General features: G+C 42.7%; 1 protein-coding gene across 3 annotated transcripts in view; it reads right to left on the reverse strand.

Moving 5' to 3' along the window:
- Dennd4c (DENN domain containing 4C) overlaps positions 1–16,932 on the reverse strand; it is a 97,823-nt gene extending 80,891 nt beyond the window's left edge. Inside the window, exon 1 of one of the 3 annotated variants that reach the window (XM_038335562.2) lies at positions 16,604–16,932. The gene's annotated coding sequence lies outside the window, so the exon portion shown is untranslated. Of the gene's footprint in view, positions 1–16,549 lie in introns of all 3 variants that reach the window. The other 2 variants (XM_038335561.2, XM_038335560.2) reach the window with 2 other exon arrangements.
- Positions 16,933–22,174: the final 5,242 nt, after the last annotated feature.

Here is a 22,174-nt window from a genome sequence, read left to right on the forward strand (position 1 = left end):
CATCAATGGGGCAAGGGAGAAATTAAAGAATTCCTAAACTTCAATGAAAATGACCACACAACAAACCCAAATTTATGGGGCACAATGTAAGAACTTTCCTCTTAGGAAAGTTCATAGCACTAAATGCCTAAATAAAGAAGCTGAAAAAAATCCCACACTAGTGAATTAACAGAACATTTGAAAAGTATAGAACAAAAAGAAGCAAACTCACCCAAGAGAACTAGATGGCAGGAGAAAGTGAGAGCTGAAGCCAACAAAATGGAAGCAAAGAAAACAAGACAAAGAATCAATGAGACAAAGAGTTGGTTCTTCGAGAAAATCAATAAACAAGACAAACCTTTATCCAAACTAGCCAAAAGACAGAGAGAGAATATCCAAATTAACAAAATCAGAAATGAAAAGGAGGACATAACAACAGATACAGAGGAAATCGAGAGGATCATCAGGTCTAATTTGAAAAACCTGTACACCACAAAATTGGAAAACTTAAAAGAAATGGACAACTTTCTGGATAAATATCACTTACCAAAATTAGATCAAGACCAGATAAGCAAATTAAACAGAGCTATAACTGCTAAAGAAATAGAAACAGTCACCAAAAGTCTCCCAACCAAAAACAGCCCAAGACCGGATGGTTTCAGCTCAGAATTCTACAAGATTTTCAAGGAAGAACTAATACCAATACTCCTCAAATAGTTCCACACAATAGAAACAGAAGGAACATTTTCAAATTCTTTTTATGAGGCTACAATTACCCTGATACCCAAACCACATAAAGACATTATTAAAAAAGAGAATTACAGATTAATCTCACTCATGGACATTGATTCAAAAATAGTAAATAAAATACTGGCAAATCGAATACAAGAACACATCAGAACCATCATCCACCATGATCAAGTCAGCTTCATCCCAGAGATGCAGGGATGGTTCAACATACAAAAATCTGTCAACATAATCCACCATATAAACAAACTGAAAAATAAAAACCACATGATCATCTCATTAGATGCCAAAAAAGCTTTCGACAAAATACAACATCCCTTCATGATAAAGATCTTGGAGAGAGCAGGGATACAAGGAGCATTTCTAAACATAATAAAGGCAATAAAGAGTAAGCCAACAGCCAATATCAAACTAAATGGAAACTTCCAGCAATCCCACTAAAATCAGGAACAAGACAAGGTTGTCCACTCTCTCCATATCTATTCAATATAGTTCTTGAGGTTCTAGCTAGAGCAATAAGACAACAAAAGGAGATCAAAGGGATACAAATCGGAAAAAAAGAAGTCAAACTCTCACTGATCACTGATGATATGATAGTTTACATAAGCGACCCCAAAAATTCTACCAAGGAATAAATACCTTCAGTAATGTAGCAGGATACAAGATTAACTCAAAAAAAAAAAAAAATCAGTAGCCCTCCTGTCCACAGATGATAAAAGGGCTGGGGAAGAAATCAGAGAATTAACACCCTTCACAATAGCCAGAAACAGCATAAAAATATCTCAGAGTAACTCTAGCCAAACAAGTGGAAGACTTGTATGACAAAAACTTTAAATCTTTGAAGAAAAAAATTGAAGAAGACAACAGAAAGTGGGAAGCTCTCCCATGCTCCTGGGTAGGCAGAATTAACATAGTAAAAATGGCAATCTTACCAAAAGCAATATACAGATTCAACACAATGCCCATCAAAATCCTAGCAAAATTCTTCAAAGACCTCAAAAGAATGGTACTCAACTTCATATGGAAAAGCAAAAAACCCATGATAGCCAAAACAATCCTGTACAATAAAAGAACTTCTGGAGGCATCACAATTCCTGACTTGAAACTCTACTACAGAGCTACAGTACTGAAAACAGCCTGGTATTGGAATAAGAACAGAGAGGAAGACCAATGGAACCAAACAGAAGACCCGGATATCAATCCACACATCTTCGAACACCTGATCTTTGATAAAGAAGCAAAAAATATCAAATGGAAAAAAGAAAGCATATTTAACAAATGGTGTTGGCATAACTGGATATCAGCATGTAGAATAATGAAAATAGATCCATATCTATCGCCATGCACAAAGCTCAAATCCAAATGGATCAAAGACCTCAACATAAAATCAACCACACTGAACCTCACAGAAGAGAAGTGGGAAGTACACTTGAACACATTGGCACAGGAGACCACTTCCTAAATATAACCCCAGGATCACAGATACTGAAACAATTAATAAATGGGACCTCCTGAAACTGAAAAGCTTCTGTAAAGCAAAGGACATGGCCAACAAGACAAAATGACAGCCGACAGAATGGGAAAAGATCTTTACTAATCCCACATCAGACAGAGGTCTGATCTCCAAAATATACAAAGAACTCAAGAAATTGGACACCAAAAGATCACATAATCCAATAAAAAAAAAATGGAGTACAGACCTAAATAGAGAACTCTCAACAGAGGAATCTAAAATGGCTGAAAGACACTTAAGGATATGTTCAACATCCTTAGTCATCCAAGAAATGCAAATCAAAACAACTCTGAGATTCCATCTTACACCTGTAAGAATGGCCAAGATCAAAAACACTGATGACAGCTTATGGTGGAGAGGTTGTGGGGAAAAGGGAACACTCCTGCATTGCTGATAGGAGTGCAAGCTTGCTTGATAACTGTTTTGTTATATGTAATTTTGCTATGTTAAAGTTAAAACCTTCCTTTTTATTTAGACAGAGAAGGGGAGGTGATGTGGGATTCCCCTCTGTATGCTGTTATTATCATTGGTAAATAAAGAAGCTGCTTTGGGATCAAAAACACTGATGACAACTTATACTGGAGATGATGTGGGGTAAAGGGAACAGTCCTCCATTGCTGGTGGGAGTGCAAACTGGTACAGCCCCTTTGGATATCAGTATGGCAATTTCTAAGAAAATTAGGAAACATGACTTCAAACTCTACTACAGAGCTATACTAAACACATCCTGGTATTGGCATAAAAACAGACAGGAGGACCAATGGGACAGAATGGAAGACCCGGATATTAATTCACACACCTTCAAGCACCTTACAGGCCTATAGTTTATTTTTAAATATTTTTGGTTTTGTTTTGTGTTGAGGAGTGGGACTCAGTCACAGGAGTCCTTTTATCCTTTGCCTCGTCCTCTGAAAAGCCCAAATACTAGACATTTAACTCTCTCTACCACGGCCACTTCGGACTATTCCTACTTTACAGTTGAGCATTATCTGTCTGTATGTGCACCTCACATTTTTATTCCTTCATCTACTTAAGGACACATCCTGCTGCTATCATAATGCTAAAATGAGCCTGGGGGTGTGGAGTGGGGGTACAGGTATGGCCTCAAGAGAGCAATTCTGGTTAAATAACTAGAAGTTTGATTGCCAGTCCATACAGTGGTTCTATTTTTAATATAATTTTTTAGTAATCTCCCATGTTTATAGATAGTGTTGATTCCCTTTGCTCTTAACCCTGCTATGGCTCTGTGTAGCAAAAGCTTTTCTGTTTGGTTTTAAGAGATAGGGTCTCACTCTGAAACCCATGTTATCTAGAACTCACTGTGGCCCAGGCAAGCCTCAAATTCATCCTCCTGCTTCAGCCTCCCAAGCCACTTAGCTTCAACAAAACTTTATTTTGGGGGAGGTTGGGGGTTCGAGACAGGGTTTCTCTGTAGCTTTGGGGCCTGTCCTGGAACTAGCTCTTGTAGTCCAGGATAACCTCCAAATCACAGAGATTTGCCTGCCTCTGCCTCGCAGAGTGCTGGGATGAAAGGTGTGAGCCACCACCACCCAGTTTAACAAAGCTTTTTTAAAAGGTGCAAAAATCAATTTATAAGGCTTAATATTCATTCTCCAATACAACAAAGATAAATCTTTTATAACTTAATTTCATACTTCTTACTGACCAGCATCCCCCCCACCCCCAGACAAGTTTCTCTGTGTTGCCCTGGCTGTCCTGAAACACCCTTTGTAGACCAGGTTGGCCTTGAAATGAGAGACCCTTTAGCCTCTGCCGTCCTAGTGCTGGGATTAAAGGCAGGTACCACGGAACACGTGCCCAAAACATTCATTAATGTAAACAAAACACCATTAGCTTCAACCTACACAACTAAATATCATCCACACAATTTTTCTCACTGAAATAAAAAGGTTTTTTCCAGAGTTTCAAAATTTATCTGCATGTTCCCACATACAAAATGAATGATAAGTTTTCTAAATCAAGGAAAACAAGGAAAGTATCATTTTATCAGTTATTGGCTACATTTAAGCAATGTAAAACAGGGATTTAGTGGTTTTCTTCAGACAGCTCTATCAAGACCAGTTATGCCTCCTATATCAGAGAACTATAAAACTGAAGTCCTTTCAAATAAAATCAGCTGACAAAACAATGATATTCTCCACTGTGGTATTTATGGCTCTGAGTTTTACACAAAGTAATGTAAAGAGAGGGCTTGGGCTAGATTGTGGGTTTCATCCAGGGCAGCCAAGGCTAAAAGATGAGGTCCTATCTCAAAAGAGCTAGAGGAAGGGAGAGAGAAACAGGGAGGGAGGGAGGGAGGGAAAAAACGAAAGAAAAAAAGAAAGTCAGACAGGAGAAAAGAGCTGTCTCTAGACCTGGTCTAGAAAAGAGCCCTGGAAAGTAGAGACTGCAGTAGCCATTACTAATTAAATAAATCCAGTTGTTATTCACCAAATCCCCTTGGGAAAACTAGAACTTCTCTTTTTGAATGTTATGCAAAGTCAAGATGGCCAGGTGTGGTGGCAAGGGCAGAAGGAGCACCAGGAGTCCGAGGCTAGCATGGTCTACACAGTGAGTTCTAAATCAGCCAGGACTGCTTAGTGAGATCATATCTCAAAGAAACAAGGGGACAGGGAGCCTGGACTTGGTGGCACTACCTGTAATGCCAGAATTTAGGAGGCAGCAGCCAATCTCGCAGAAGGATTCAGAGGCCAACCCGGGCTTCAGGAGACTCCATCAAGGCAAGGGAAAAGGGTGAAAGAGAGGGAGGCAATCAGCTTTACCACCAAGATCTATAAAGCAATGGACCTATGTATCAAACTGATAATTTAACATATCTGGGAATTTTAAAAAGGACAACTCTGGGTCTGCTTAATTTTGGTGTATGATTTTTTTATTTGCAAGGTTTTTAAATATATAATAAAGCTTATTCTTTTAAAAAATGAATTCCACTAACATTTGAACACAGTATTTTGAAAAAGAGAACTAAAAAAGAAATTTTGACCCTTTCTTTTTTGTTTTTGTTTTTAGAAGGATTTTCATGGTGGTCTTGGTGTAACAATTTTGAATTTATCTGTACCTACTCTGTAAGTGAACAATTGCTGGAAGTCAGAATTCCTGTTGTAAGAAAATGGATACAAATCTGGAAAATGTGAAGAAAAGAGTCAGTATACTAGAATGGAATTAGAAGCATCAGTGTGACTACATAACTTTAGCACATGTATGCTAAGGCAATTCTGTGCTCTTAAATGACTCCTAGAACAGGAAAAGCATATTAAACTAGATGTGGTGGCACTAGTCTAACCTGAGGCAGGGGGATTTCCAACTCCAGGCCAGCCTAGGATAAGCAGCCAGGTTCTGGCTCAAGAAATCCAAGCAAGCCAAAATGAAGCACCTGCAGAGTGCTCAGGCATTTAGAAACAGGCCATCGACACCAACCACTCCAGGGCTAGGAACCAGGAAAGACGGGGGAGAAAGACACTGTGAGGCAGCACTGGGGTGCAATGTTGTGGAAGGCTGTCATCCAGTTATGCCTGAAGCCTCAGAAGATGGGAACAAGAGCAGACCTACCAACAACCTGTACCAAGGGATGACCTTCATCCTGGATGAAGGGCCAACCCACTCCATGGGAGCTATAGACAGTTGCTGGGTAAAGACATTTTCTTCAGTGTTGTTCCTATAATTAACCTGTCACCTATGTTCCTGTAAACAACCCTAATTAAACTCATTAGGTCACTAAACAGACAGAAGCAGATGCAGGGCTAGGAGGAAGAAGGAGATCATGGGAACAGTAGGGGAACGCGAAAGTAATGGGGTTGAATAGGATTAAAATACATTATATACATATATGAGGATGTTATAATGAAACATATTATTGTGTATAAATAATATATGCCAATAAAAACATTAAAACAAAATGCATATTCATGTAAAACCAAAGTCTGGACTTTGGTTAATGCCAATGTCATTAGTAGGACAATTATGCCATAGTAATATAATATGTTTTATTTTGGAATTACTTGACTTTTTTGAGACAGGGTTTCACTTTGTAATTTACTATGTTGCCCAATCTGGTATGGAAAACATGGCAATCCTCCTGCCTCAGCCTCATGAGTGCTGGGGGCTATTATGCCCAATTAGAAACCTAAAATGGTAACAGAAGGAGAGAAACACTATCTTTTTAACTTTTTTATAAATCTAAAATTATTCAGAAATTAACATTTTAAGGGTGGAGACATATCTCAATGACAGATCACTTGCCTAGCATGAGAGAAGTCCTGAGTTCAATCTACAGCATCACTAGAGCTTGATTTTATTCTTTAATGCGGGAAAGGGAGTGTCTGTGAGAATGTAAACACGTTTGTGGAGACCAGAGGTGGATCTTGGGTTTCTTCCTCAAGTGTTTTTTTTTGCCTTATTCTTGAGAAAAGATTGGTCACTGAACCTAGAGCTCACCAACTGAGTAGACTGGCAGCAAGACCCCACAGGGATCCTCCTGATTTACCTTCTTTATCAGTTTGGGGATTATGGGAGCACAATGTTCACACCTGGCTTATTAATGTGGGTACTAGGAATCTGAACTCACGTCCTCTTATTTGCACAGCAAATACTCTAACAACTGTAAACTTTAACAACTTTAAGGTTTTCACTGTCCCAATAATTTAAGCATATGTAATTTTTATTAATTTATTACATATGCAAGTCAATAGAACTGACAGCAATAATATAAACAAGCAGATCAAGGAAACAACACACATGTCCATCAATTGATGGACAGTCAAAAAGTGATACCTACACATAATTATTTATATATTGGAGTGTCACTCAACAATAAAAAGAAATTAAGTACCAACACATGGTACCACAAAGATGAACCTTGAAAACACTTCACTAAGTGGAAGAAGCTAGTCATAGACAACCATATGCAGATCGGTTCCACTTCATTAAAATGCTCAGAACAGCAAATCTAGAGAAACAGGAGTAGATAAATAGCAGACTCAGGCAGGCAGGGATTCAAAAAAACTACGGAAGGACTGCTAATGGACAGGAGGTTCCTGTTCAAAATGCTTCCACAAGAGCCAGGCCTGGGAGCACATACCTATGATGCCAGAGAAGAGAGAAAAAGAGGGGATGGTTGGAGATGTAGAGGACAGCCTGGGCAAAAAGAGATCTAGCACCAAATAACAGGTGCTAGAGCAGGGGTTATCAACATGTGGGTCGAGACCCCTGGGCTCGACTGGCCCTTTCATGGGGGTCTCTTGAGAACATCAGAAAACCCAGGTATTTACATTATGATTCATAACTGTATTCAAAATTAGTTATGAAGTAGCAAAAATAATTTTGTGGTTGGGGTCAGCACAACATGAGGAACTGTATTAAAGCGTTGCAGCATTAGGAAGGTTGAGATTCACTGTGCTAGAGATGGCTCAGCAGTTCAAAGTGCGAGCAACTCTTCCAGAGAACTGAGCCCAATTTCCAGAGCCCTCATGGGGAGATTCACAACCATTTGTAACTCCAGCTCCAAGGGATCCAACATCCTCCCATGGCCTCTGTGGGTACCTGTATTCACCCACATAACCAAATGTAGGTACACATACAAAAAAAGAAATTAAAAAAAAATGATATGGGTTTCCCTCCTAGTTCTGATTGCTTAAAAACACATCCAGAAGCAGTGTCACCAAAACAACAAACAATACCTAATCCACCCCTTCAGTAACACACCAGAGCAGGGTCCCCTGGAGAAATGATGAGGCTGAACTGAATCAAGAAAAATATATGCTACACCTAGAATGCCATGTGCAAAGGACAAAAGGCACTGCTAAGATTAATAGTCACAGGGACTAGCTTAAAGAGTCTCCCATAGGTCAAACTGTGGGTGCTCTCTGAGTCATAACAAGTGGCAGGAACTGGGAATATGACTCAGGAGTAAACTGCATGGTTAGCATACAAAAAGACAGAATGGTAGCAACGGATTATAATACATAAGTTTTTGGGCCTTGAGTGCATTCTGGTCCTACAAAATGAAGGGCAAGAAAACTTTTACAAAAGAATGACAACGGATACTTTGGGGAGAAGGAACAGTAGAAAATAACCATGGTTTTCTCTGTCCCTACCTGTTACAGGGTCCTCCTGGCTGGCATACCTCACCCGCTACCCTAAACTTCTCCAACCCTGGGACTCCATTCCCCCAATTGCCAGTCCCTATATAATCCAGTTATTTTGGTTACTCCTTCTTTTTTGGACCTCCTAGCTGTACCTGGCTCCTGTCTCTCCCAGATTCCCTCCGCCTGCCCTTTCTCACACGGCTCAGGGTCAAGTCTGGCTCAGGGTCAAGTCTGGCTCAGGGTCAAGTCCATTCACGACTCTCCCAGATGTCCTTGTCTCTAGCTAGGCTCTCCCTTTTATTTATAACAAACTTTCTCCCCCACTACACCTAGGAGCAGTGAGATCCTTTTTATTTCTTTTTTCTTTTTTTTTTTTTTTTTTTGGTTTTTCGAGACAGGGTTTCTCTGCAGCTTTTTTAGAGCCTGTCCTGGAACTAGCTCTTGTAGACCAGGCTGGCCTCGAACTCACAGAGATCCGCCTGCCTCTGCCTCCCGAGTGCTGGGATTAAAGGCGTGCGCCACCACCGCCCGGCGAGATCCTTTTTATTTCTTTTTTCATTCAATGAGCACTAGAAAACAGCACAGCAATAAACATTAGTCTGGTGAGAGAGGGACACACCTGGAACTCAAAATGCTGAGACAGGAGGATCTTGAGTTTGAGGCTGGCTTGGACTAGATATGGAGCTCCAGGCCAAACTGGACTACAAAGAAAGATCAGATCAAAGAAAGATCAAAAATCAAAACAGACAGGCCAGTGAGATAGCTCAGCAGATAACAGCACTTATCAGGACACCCGACAAACTGGGTCTCCAGTTCTCACGTGGTCTAAAGAAAAAACTAATTCTGGCAAGTTGTCCTCTGACAATCACACACACACACACACACACCTCTTTCTCTAAAATGTTAAAATGTTAGAGGAAAGAAAGGGGGGGTCAGTGATTAAAGTTCTTGTCCCACAGGCAAGAGTCTGATCCCCAGAGCCCATGTAAATTCTGAGTAGGCTAGGCAGTTTTCCTGTAATTCCAACCTCTGAAGGCAGAGATAGGATCCCCACAGTAAGCTGGCTACTGAGACTAGCTGTGGAAGAGTGACTGAGGAAGGTTCCAAATATCAACCTCAGCCCTCTATATTCACACTCACTCACTCACACACTGAACACACGTGCCTGTGCATACATGTGCTGCACATAAGTAAACACATACACCCCCCACACACAAGCCCATGAAAAAGTTTTAAAATAATGACATCAATAAACAAAACAAAACAAAACAAAACAAAAAAGAGCCAGGCTTGGTGGTGCATAGCTTTAATCTCAGCACTCCAAAAGGGGGGTATGATATTGATCTCTGTAAATTCAAGGACAGCCTGGTCTGTTGAGTTCCCACCTAGTCAGATCTAGAGTGAGACCCTGTCTGAGGGAAGAAGGAAATCTCCAAATAAATGATAATTACACTTCTAGCCAGGTATCAGGCTAAGGCAGGAGGATTTTTGCAAGTTTAAGGCTAGTCTAGACTTCAAAGCAAGACCCTGTCTCAAAAAGAAATAGGAGCCGAAGAGAGGGCTCTATGCTTAAAAGTTTAAGAGTACCAACTGCTCTTCCAGAGGACCTGTGTTCAATTCCCAGTACCACATGGCAGCTCACAACCATCTATAATTACAACTCAGGGAATATACATTCAGGCAAAAGACCCATGCACATAAAATTAAAAAAAAATTAAAGAAAATGCTGAGGATTATAGGTGAGAATATAGTCTTTCAGGACAAAAAAAGAACGGTCATGTAATGAGGGAAATTACTTATAAGAAAAGAAAGCCGCCAGGCGGTGGTGGCACACTCCTTTAATCCCAGCACTCGGGAGGCAGAGGCAGGCGGATCTCTGTGAGTTTGAGGCCAGCCTGGTCTACAGAGTGAGTTCCAGGACATGCTCCAAAGCTACAGAGAAACCCTGTCTCAAAAAAACAAAAAAAGAAAAACAAAAGAAAAGAAAAAGCCTAAGGCCAAGATAACTAAGTCTCTGCCTGAAAAGAGCCCCACACACCTCAAATATGACTTACGGTTACCACTGTGTTATAGTCTACAGAATAAAAAATGCAACCATGTCATTCCATTAATTATAGAAAGACTAAATTACTGAGTAATTCTTTTTTAAAACTTAGCACTTATTTATTTTGTTTGGGAAGGGAAGCACAAGCTTGCCGCAGCATCCATGTGGAGGTCAGATGACAACTTTTCAGATGTTCTCTCCTACCATGAGGGAACCAGGGATCAAAGGCAGGTTGGCAGGCTTGGCAGCAAGTAACTTTATCCACTGAGCCATCTAACTAGCCTCTGAATAATTCACCTTTCTGTATATTAAAATCTCCTAAGTAGAGCTGGGAATCTAGCTAACTGCTGAAATACATGATTATCATGTAGAAGCAGGCTCCAAATTCAATGTACAGCTCCCTTTAAAACAAACAAAAAAAAAATCACACATAAATTTGGGGGGGGGGGTGTCTACCTTCTGTTTTGTTCCATTAGCCAATTCCCAAGCAACATCCAGTTAATTGTCATGGGTCTATGTTTTGACCTAAATTCCTTCTCTTCACTCTTACCCCCCCAAAAAAACAAAAACCAGCCGGGCGGTGGTGGCGCACGCCTTTAATCCCAGCACTCAGGAGGCAGAGGCAGACGGATCTCTGTGAGTTCGAGGCCAGCCTGGTCTACAAGAGCTAGTTCCAGGACAGGCTCCAAAGCCACAGAGAAACTCTGTCTCGAAAAACCAAAAAAAAAAAAAAAAAAAAAAAAAAAAAACCCAAACAAACAAAAAAACCTTTTCAAGTATATTCTTTCAGGCATCTAAGTTTCCAGTGGAAAGTAGGGCTTACGTAGTGGGACACACTTCATGTACTCATGTAATACATCATGCAATCATGGCACTCAGAAGAAGGCTAAAGAAAGAGAACTGCCTGAGTTTGAGGCCCATCCATGTCATACTGTGAATTGCAGGCCAGCTTGGGATAAAAATCTCATTCAATAAACGAATAACAAGAACAAAAGGTTTGAGAGAGAGAGAGAGGGGGGGGGCAAATGGAGATTTTTTATTCATAACTCCTTTTTTTTTTTTACTTCGAGACAGGGTTTCCCTGTAGTTTCTAGAGCCTGTCCTGGAACTAGCTCTTGTAGACCAGGCTGGCCTCGAACTCAGAGATCCGCCTGCCTCTGCCTCCCGAGTGCTGGGATTAAAGGCGTGCGCCACCACCGCCCGGCTTCATAACTCCTTTTTTAAAGCTTTCCTTTATGTGATGTGTCTGAGTGTCTTACTGCCTATGTGTACATGTCCCACAGGCATTGAGTGTCTGCGGAGGTCAGGGAAGTCAGAAAAGCTGGACTAGAGTTACAGATGTCTGTAACCACCATGTGGGTGCTGGGAGTTGAACGCAGGTCCTTTGCAAGAACAACAAGTGTTGAGCCACTTCTCAAGCCTCAGAACTACTTTAACGCACAGCACAGGGGCATGAGGAGGTGGTGCCACAGATAAAGAAGCTTACTGGCAAGCTTTGTTCACGAGGTTAGGAATGAGAGCGATGAAGACACTGAGTGCACGCAGCACACAGATCCGTCACTTGGGAATCACAGGCAGGACAGCTAGTACATGAGTTTGAGGACTGATGAGGGAGGGGGACACTCCTTTGGCCTCTGCAGGTACCTGCACTCACATACACATACCCACACACAGGCACACATATACATGATCAAAAATCATAAAAATATCCAGGCAGTGGTGGCACACACCTATAATCCCAGCACTTGGAAAGCAGAGGTAGGTGGATCTCCACGAATTCGAGGTCAGCCTGGTCTACAAAGCAAGTTCCAGGACAGTCAGAGCTGTTACACAGAGAAACCCTGTCTCGAAAAAAAACAAATAATAATAATCTTTTTTTTTCTTTTTTGTTTTTCGAGACAGGGCTTCTTTGTGGCTTTGGAGCCTGTCCTGGAACTAGCTCTTGTAGACCAGGCTGGCCTCGAACTCACAGAGATCCACCTGCCTCTGCCTCCCGAGTGCTGGGATTAAAGGGATTAAAGGTGTGTGCCATCACCACCATGCACAATAAATCTTTAAAAAGAAAAAGAAAGAAAGAAGGAAGGAAGGAAGGAAGGAAGGAAGGAAGGAAGGAAGGAAGGAAGGAAAGAAAGAAAGAAAGAAAGAAAGAAAGAAAGAAAGAAAGAAAGAAAAGCAAGTTTAACCATTAGGAAGCAGGAAGGGAAGCGACATAAAAAGGCTGGAGAGGTGGCTCAGCAGTTAAAACGTTCAGTTTCCAGCATCACATCCTTCAGTTACAACACTGGTCATTACAGCTTAAGGAGGTCTCATCTTTCAACCTCTCATGCACTACTAAATATATAAGCACTTGAAACAGAGAACAATCTAGATCAATAAAAAATCAAGAGCCAATATGGTGGCACACACCTGTAATCCTACAACTCTGGAGTCAGAGGCAGGAAGACCTCAAATCCAAGACTAGACTGTGATAATAATGAGCACAGCCATACACACTATAACCCCACCTAATCTCACCAGTGCATGGCAAGATCTCCACTGTCAACAGCCCCTTCAGAGCACTATCTGTATTAATTCATAACTGATCAATCTGCTGTGTTCACACAGTCACCACCCAGAGTCTCTAGTTTATATTAAGGCCCCCTTTGGGTGGTAGACAGTCTGCGGCTTTGAACAAATGAATATACACATCTACTACTATAGTTTCACATTTAATTTTAGTGCCTTAAAATTGTTCTATGCTTTGCCTTCCCCCTCCCCCGATTGTTACTTTTTTCTTTTCCTTACTGCTTTTTTGATACAGGGTCTCATAGCCCAGGCTGGCTTTGAACTCATAATCCTCCCACTTCAGCCTCCCAAATACTAGGATTACTGGCATGCCCAGTTTTTTTTTGCCATTACTGGGGTTTTGACTTTTTTTTCCATTTGTCTAATTTTTATTGACTTCTCTGTGTATGGGTAGATGTGCGTAGTTCAGCACATGCATAGAGATCGGAGAACAACTTGCAGAAGTCACTTTGCTCTTCTAACAAGTGGGACCTAGGGATCAAACCCGGATCAGGTGACAAGTGCCTTAGTTTCTCGGCCATCTCACTGGCCCTGATTGTGTGTGGTGAGACAGGATCTTGAATAGCCAGGCTGTCTGCAACCTCACTCTGAAACTGAGGCTAGTCTTGATCCTCCTGCTGCCATCTTCCAACTACTGGGATTACAAGCACATGCCATCACCCCATTTATTGTTACATGCTTTTCTGTAGGGCCACGAAAATGCCTAAACTACATATGTGAACTGGAGGTGTGATTTGGTGGTAGAGGAAGTGTTCAGTACACCTAAGTTTCTGGTTCCACCTAAAAACCACAGTAGCACAAAGAAGTCATGCATGAGAATTATACTGTATTTCCTCCACAGCAATGGTCTAACCAGCAGTAGGAAAAAGCCATACCAATTTGAAAGGAGGAAGTATTACCAGCTTTCTTAGCAAACACTATGAATGTGCACAGGGAAATAAAGAAAAAAGACATCTAAGAGCAACTGGAAGTCAAGTGTGAGTCTGAGCAGACCACAGTGATGAAGACCTGCAATCCCTGCACCCAAGAGGAGGCAGGAGCGTTTAAGGGTGTCCTCGGCTCTGTAAGTTTACCTTTCCCAGAATGTAAGAGGCCCAGGCAGGAAGGCACAGCAAGTTCCAGGCATCCCTAGACTATACATACAGCAGGACTTGTGATAAAAAAAAAAATAGTTTTCAAACTGGGCATGATGTCTTTAGTCCCCAGACTGTGGCAAAAGCAAGACGATTATAAAAAATTTCCACAAATACTATTATCAATTTCAAATAAATTTGGAATTCCTTACACGATGATGCTAAAACACTTCTTTTACTATGCTATAATACAACATTCTTTTCTCAATTTTCAACTTTTTTTTGGTGCTCTATTTTGTTTTTCTTAAACATGGTCTCACCACTCAACCCAAGCTGGCATGAAACTTGTTTGCTGAGTAGTGGAGCTGGCCTCACAATCCTCCTGCCTCCACCTTCCAAGTGGAGGGGATTAGAGCTGTGCAGCACTACCCCTGCTTCCCAAACCGCACAACTTCCCATTCCATCAGGACGTCCCACTGCTGCCGTCTATAAAACTACAGCCTGAAAGAAGGTACCATTTGTGAGGCACCATCCCCCCAAAAGGTGGCATTCAAATTCGTGTACTATGAAAACTCGTGTCGTAATTGTAACAGACATTCCGTTTTCAAATCACAACAGCCAGCTGAGACAACCTGCCACTGACTCAGCTGCTTTCTTTTTCACCGTACAACCTGCACTTGAGATGCAAGAACAAGACGAAAACATCACTTTAAAGTGAGCAGCAAAGCCATTATGGTATTTGTCTTGGCAGGAAGCACCAATGAGAATAGGAGATGCTTCAGTCTTGGCAGGCAGATATACAAAAGCAAGGGTGCCTTGTCATTATTTACAATGCAAAATCCTCCATGCATAAGTTACACACTGCATTTCACTACAGACGCCTAGCATGTGCTCCCTTGGAAAGCTCACCTGCCCAAATAACTATCTGAACCTGGCACCATGAATTGTTATAGCCTGCACAACACGGCAGTTCCTTGTAACTTAAAACATTTGCTTTTAAGAACAGTCTCCACCAACAACTTTTCCACCAATTTCTTCAACTACAAGCCAAAGTTTATACTATGAAAAACTGTATTTATTCCCAGAGCGCATTTACACATTACACAGGAGTAAAGTATTAAAATACAAAAACAACATTTCTAACACATCTTTTCTATTATTCAAACAGCCAAACAATTATACCTCAGGCAAGGAATCAAGCCAAAAATCAAATGACACGGGATTACTTCACTAAAACAGGTAATAGAGACGATTAGACCCCTTACTCTCAATCAATTACTTTATAAATAGTCAAAGGAGTCACCCACCATGTAGTAGGAAGTGGACTGAATAGCAGTAACTAAAAAAATGATTGAACGCAATCCAGTAAGAGTCATGTTCATGAACACAAATCTAAGTTTATTTCTGAGATTTTTTAGTTCCCAGTGGTATGTCAAGAAGGCAGTTTGCCAACTTTTTAACATTAATATGGAGAACAGAGAAGAAAATATAGCAGGTTTTTATGGTTATAATGAGTGACATAGAAAAAAAATTTCCTTTCGCAATTCTTTTTTTTTCTTACAAAAAGTCACACAAAGCGTTCCAGATTTGAGGTTACCTCAAATACATGGTTACCTCAAATCAAATGTTTACCGAAAACTTGGCAACAGCACATTACACCTAAGGATCTCTTCTATCTTACTTCTCCTTGGAAACAGAGACAGGAATGGAAGACCTACTCCTAGGGTTAGCTGGAGTGTGAGAACGTCTTAACTCCAGTTGCACACAATTAAGCCGACTCAGTCGGTCAACTGGTCAGGCTACGGTGCATGACAACCTCCGTAAGCACAATCGCTCAAGTTGAGCTTTCGGTACGGGGGATGACACCTTCCCTCACATTTGCTCAAGTAACTACGGTAACTGCCCCAAACCTTCCCGTGTGAAACCAACAAAATGTGGGGGAAGAAAGGGAGAGGGACATTTTAAAAACTGGGTCATTCCTTATTTGTTCTCTCCCAGCACATTCTTCGGGAGGGAAACGGCCTTCGAAGCACAGAAAGGGGAGGGGGAAAGACTTGACAGCATCTCCAACGCTTTAAAGTTACAGTTCTTCCAAGAGTCGGCACTAGGGGCTCATTAGTTGGCTTTATTTGCGTTTAGTCACTCCGGACTGAATGGAGTCTTCCTATAAGTTATCCCCAACAAAGCACCCCTAGGCATCGGCCACCGTCCGGCAGAGGAGGAAATGCCCTGAATTCACCTGCGGCACCTGCCTGCGCCAGGCTGCCTCCACCTCCACGGCGTCAGCCGACCCCGGCTCCCAGGAGGCACCGCCACCAGCAGCGACCCGCCGGCCGGGCCAGGGCCCCGGAGTCCGGTTCCCGCCCCACCCCGGAGGCAGAGGCCAGGCCCTGGCCCAGCACCGACGCGATCCTCACGAGGCCCTCCGGCCGCAGCCCGCAGGCTCCGGGGACCTCCCGCCCGCTGAACGCCTAGGCCGGCCAGCCCGCCGCTCCCCACCTCCGACTCCGGTCCCGCACGCTACCTGCACGGCCCGGCGGCGCGGGAGACGTAAGGCAGGGCGGCGGTGCGGACTCACCTGCGCCAGCCCCGTCAGCGACGGCCCGACACTACAAGCGGCTTCCTGGGGCGAGAAGGCGCCGGCGACGCGGCCTGGGCACCCTCAGCAGGCAGGGCCGGGACTCCGGCGGCCCCTCTGCGCCTGCGCCTCCGCGCGGCCGGGTCTCGAGGGGCACCGCCTGCAGCGAGGGTAACTGCCGGCCGAGGGGCTCGCGGGCCGCGGGCGCTGCGGGAGGACCGATGTCTAGGCGCTGCCCGCGGCGAACCCGTCCCGACCGCAGACCGCCATGTTTCTGTTCCCTTTTCTTTTTTGCCTTCCCCTCCTTCCGCCCCTTTCCACAGAACACCACTTTCCCTCCCTTCTTCCCTCTCCCTTTCCTTCTGCGGGGGCGGTGGAAAGGGCGCGGGGAGGGCGGGGTCTGAGGGCGGTCCCGCCCTGCTAGAGCCACGCCCCTATGATTAGGCTCCGCCCAGTGGCTGACCCACGCCCCCAGACTTGCACCAAGTCTTGCGCTCAGACCACGCCCCTGTGCCTGTGCAGAGCCCCGAGAAGAGCTCCCTGGCTGCACCGGCCGGGTTTCCGTGCCCTATCCCTTCTCCTGGCAGAGGGACCCATCCTGGCCGACCTCTGGGCGCGCTCTAAGAGTCCTGACGCTGGCCTCGGAGACCCCGAAGCGAGAGATGACTAGCGCTCCGGGCGCTGCTTGCAGCCTTCCTATAGGCTCTGTGTTTATTGTGGTGGCCTGGAGAGGTGACCGCTCCCTCTCCCGGCTGGGGCTTTCCGAGACTGGAATAGCGACTTTGAATAGTTCAAGGTCAATGAAAAGAGAGCGAGACGCGCAGTTTGTAGAGGCTGGAAATGGCATTCATAACTGGGTGACTTCAAAGTCCGAGTGACACTGGAGGGCTGTTCCTTTCCAAGCCCTCCACAGACATCGAGAGACTTTAGCTGCGCTGAAATTCGCATAGAACTCTTTAAAACAAATAGTACCCTGCTGCCTCCCAAAAGTAGCCTAGATTTGCAGGTACGCCTTCTGAGTCTTTCTTGTAACACAATTTTGGCAGAATGTTTCTACCTTGTTTTGTTGAAGCGGGAGGGGGCAGGGGGACACGCGGGTAGGGTTTCACTGTCTAGCCCTGGCTGTCCTGCAAGTCTATTTGTAGACCAGGCTGGCCTTTAACACTCAGAGAGCCACCATTGCTGGAATTGAAGACGTGCGCCACCACTCGGTGACAACAATTTAAGGTATAAACTTTTCAAGGAACAAATGGCTTAAAATAAGTTACAATTTATTTCCTCCTGGCAAAACAGGATTGGCCAGTGACCCCGCAGTTGATTGAAATTACAACTGATAAGATTTTGGAGGGAAAGGGAGACAGCATATAATAAATGACGTGTGTGAACACGCCTTAAGGAAACCGGTTTCTTTGTATGCAGTTAAAAATTCACTAAGTTATTTTAAAGATTTATACACATCTGGTGAGTACTCGGGCTCATAATGATCATTTTGCCGCGAATTACTCCTTGTTCACTATTCTTGCTAACAAGTGGAATATTAAGTCTTGATTGGCCTGGTTATCAATTCATCTCTGAGGTTTACTGCAGATTTGAAAATTTTTGGTTTTGACTTCTGTAACAGACACTGTTTTCCTAGCCCCATTAGTAGTCAGAACTGATTCAAGAAGAAACACTTAGCAATATAAATATGGCTCCATTAACAATAGTTAGGCGTTAGTCTGACCCCCTGGAAACATCCTAACACTAACAATCCAGACAGCAGAAATTCTAAAGACATGTTCATATTTGAAAACCTAGCTTGTGGACTTCTTGTCCTTCCTCACGAATATGAAAATTTATATTTTCAAAATACTTAAATGGAATTATGGGTTTAACTTAATAGGAGAGAGCTTATTTAGCCTCCATGAGGCCCTAGGTTGGATCTCTAGCTCTGAAAAAAAAATGTTACTGGGTACATGCATCATTAGCCCTCAGGCACTGCAAGGGCCTCCCCTTCCTTCCCAACCCTGTTCTTTGCTACCTGGAAAAATGGGGAAAAAAGGGAGGGGTGTGCTAGAGTGATGTCTTGGTATTTAAGTACTTGCTGCTCTTCTAGAGGACCAGAATTTAATTCCCAGCACCCTGTCCAGAGGCTCACAACCACCTACAACTCCAGTTTCAGGGCCTCTTCTGGCCCCCAGTGGTACCCATATGAACATGTTTATACTCACACAGAGACACACAAGCATACATAAAAATAAAACAAAAGTTATAAACTAAGAAACCGTTAAAAGCAATAAAGTCAGTGTGTTAGCTAGTTTTATGTCCACTTGACACAAGCAAGAACACGCAAAGAGAGAGTTTCAATTGAGAAAATGCCTCCCTAAGATCCAGCTGTATGCAAAATGCCTGTGGAAATTTTTCTTAAATAGGGATTGATGCGGGAGGGCCCAGCCAATGGAGGTAGGGCCACCCCTAGGCTGGTGGTCTCGGGTTCTAGAAAGCAGGCTGCCTTAGAGTTATTGCTGTGATGAGCCACCATGACCAAAACAACTTGAGGAGGAAAGGATTTCTTTGGCTTGCACTTCCACATCCCTGCTCATCATTGGAGGAAGTCAGGACAGAAACTCAAACAGGGCAAGAACCTGGAGGCAGGGGCTGATGCAGAAGCCATGGAAGGGTGCTGCTCACTAGCTTGATAACATGGCTTGTTCAGCTTGTTTTCTTATGGAACCCAGGACCACCAGCCCAGGGATGGCACTACCCACAATGGGCTGAGCCCTCCCACTTCAATCATTGATTAAGAAAATGCCCTACAGACTTGCCTACAGCCCAGTCTTATAGAGGCTCTTTCTCCACTGAGGCTCTCTCCTCTCTGATGACTCTAGCTTGTGTCAAGGTGACATGAAACTAGCCAGGACACAGGTTGAGCAAGCCATGAGGAGCAAGCCATTCCTCCATTGCCTCTGCATCAGTTCCTGCCTCAGGTTCCTTCCCCGCTTGAGTTCCTGTCTTGATTTCCTCCAATGCTGAACAGTGATGTAGAAGTGTAAGCCAAATAAACCCTCTCCTCCCCAGTTTGCTTTTGGTCATGGTATTTCATCACAGCAATAGTGACCTTAACTAAAATAGTCAGAAATGCCAAAAGCATTTCCTACTTTAAAAAAAATATATAAAAATTGGAAAAGCCAAATTTTTCTGAGGCATATTAATAAAAACCCAGAGAGAAAACTTGAGGTTCAACCTGAAGACCCAAAAAGCAAAGCAGCCAGCCACTGGCTCTTCCACCTCAGTCTGAAAATGGCGATCCTGCCTCCAGGAATCTCAGAATGAGACTGCGCCTGAGAGCTGCCTCCTCCTGTTTTATAACCCTCTCTAGGGCTGGGATTAAAGGTGTGTGTTACCACTGCTGGTCTGTAAGGCTGGCTGGCCAGTGCAGCTGTTCTACTCTCTGATCTTCAGCTTCAGGCAACATTTATTAAATACAAATGAAATGCCACTACATTTCCCCATTTTGTCTAAAATAAAGAAGAAGGCTATAACTAATATAAGAAAAACTATACACAATAAGTACAATTTCTACATACAAGTATACAGGTAATAAATACATCAACAATGTTTAATCCATTTGCATTTGACAAATTCAGAGAAAATGCTCCATATCTATCCTATCTTGATGAGTCTAAAGCCTTGTACCTAACTTACTTACTATCATAACTTGCTTTCTGCATCTGGTAAACAAGTAAAACTATGACAATCTAGTCTTCAATTCCCTCAGAGATCCAAGAAGGAAATAATATTAACTGAGTAAGCAGGAAGTACAAGCAAATAACTTCCAAAAAATGTGAGTAATGACAGAAACAGCTGGCTGCCTGGACAGTCACCCAAAGTTCCTCTGCAATGGTGGGGCATTTATCTTCAGCCTGCAGGCCTAGCATATTCAACAGACCTTTCTGTGAAGCAGAATATTCTGAAAGGCTGTCCCTCCTTGTCTTGATAATGCTTGGCAGTCACTTTCTTTTGTGTCCTGCTTGTCCAATTAGAACAACATACTGTCAGCTAGGGCATTTTCTTGCCCAGTAGCTTAATTTTGCCACAAAGAAAGTAAACTCCCTGTGGAGTTTCTTCAAGGCCCATCATCTTCTCTGAAGTAGATTGGTGCTACCAGGAGCAGACATGTCTCATTGTCATAAAAAAAAAAAAAGCCTAGGTTATTAACACATCTTAAATGCCATATTCTATAGATCTCTGAAGTGTTTGAAGATGATCTGTCTATCTAAAATATATCTTTGCTTGGCCTTGAAAACATGCATAAAATGACTACAAGTTCAATTACTCTAGGTGATTAACTACTAACTTATATTTCCCTATTATCATAATCAGTTGGTAAAAACAATTTTCAAGAACTAGAAATTTGCATTACATTGTTAAGTGAGCTATATAGATACAATACCATGGACAAGAATAGAAATATATGTACAGTATATTCTAACAAAATTAATCTTAAATTTGTATCAATATACAAAATTTGTATTTAATATGCAAAAGTCCGATCCGATGTAAAACATTCAAAACTAGTAGTTGCTTTTTAAAAGTAAATTGGATAATATATGTTTTTATCCTGTCACATCTATATCCCCCTTTTTTCCAAAACAATAACCTTGAATCTAATTCCTTTTGCTTAGCTTTTTTTTTCTTGATCATTATCCATAACAACTTGTAACCAACACATTAAACAAAGACAAACATTCATAATTCATTTTTTGGGAATGTGAGCATAGTTTTCTAGGCTACTTCCTGCTGATTTGGGTGCTGATAATCTTATTGGGACCCAAAGAAAAATTATGATAATTGTCAAGTCCTGACTAGAGTATTCTGTGAGACTGAATCATCTCAGTCAGCAGTCTCGATGCTGTTCTGGATATAGAGCTCAGAGGAAACTGCAACAGGGGGTGCACTTAAAACGTTGGCTCATCTGGGTCATCTGCTCCTATCAGAGATTTTTTCCAGGGGGTCTTTATCAATCAAACCTTACTTTTCTTAACCAAGAATGAATCCACAGACTTTCATGTCCTGTGGAAACAAAAGCAAAACCTCTTCTCCAAAGTAACACATCTTTTGACTTAAATTTTGAAGTCAAGGCAATTTATAGGACGGATGAATCCAGACACATTTGTAATCAAAAGTCTTTCAGCAGCTGTTGCTCCTTCCTCAGCAGTCAAACAATTCAAAGACAACACAATAACATGCAGTATCCAATTGTCTGTGTGTTTTCCATCTTTACATGGAAGCTATACTGGGACAAATGGGAACTGGGAGCCCTAGTTTTTCTACTGAACCCAGGTGACTAGGTTTGGGTCTGGCTCTGGCCTGAGCTAGTGATGGAGGAGAGTTATCTGTCTATGTTACTTTCATTGGTTAATTAATAAAGAAAACTACCTTGGCCCTTTAAGAGACAGAAAATTAGGTAGGCAGAGTAGACAGAACAGAATGCTGGGTAGCTGGAGTTGGGGAGACGCTTCAGGCAGTCACCATAGTGAGTCTCCATGCTTCTCCTCTCCGAGATGGACACAGGTTAAGATCTCTCCTGGT

This window comes from Arvicola amphibius, chromosome 6, assembly GCF_903992535.2.
Source record: "Arvicola amphibius chromosome 6, mArvAmp1.2, whole genome shotgun sequence".
Taxonomy (NCBI): Eukaryota; Metazoa; Chordata; class Mammalia; order Rodentia; family Cricetidae; genus Arvicola; species Arvicola amphibius.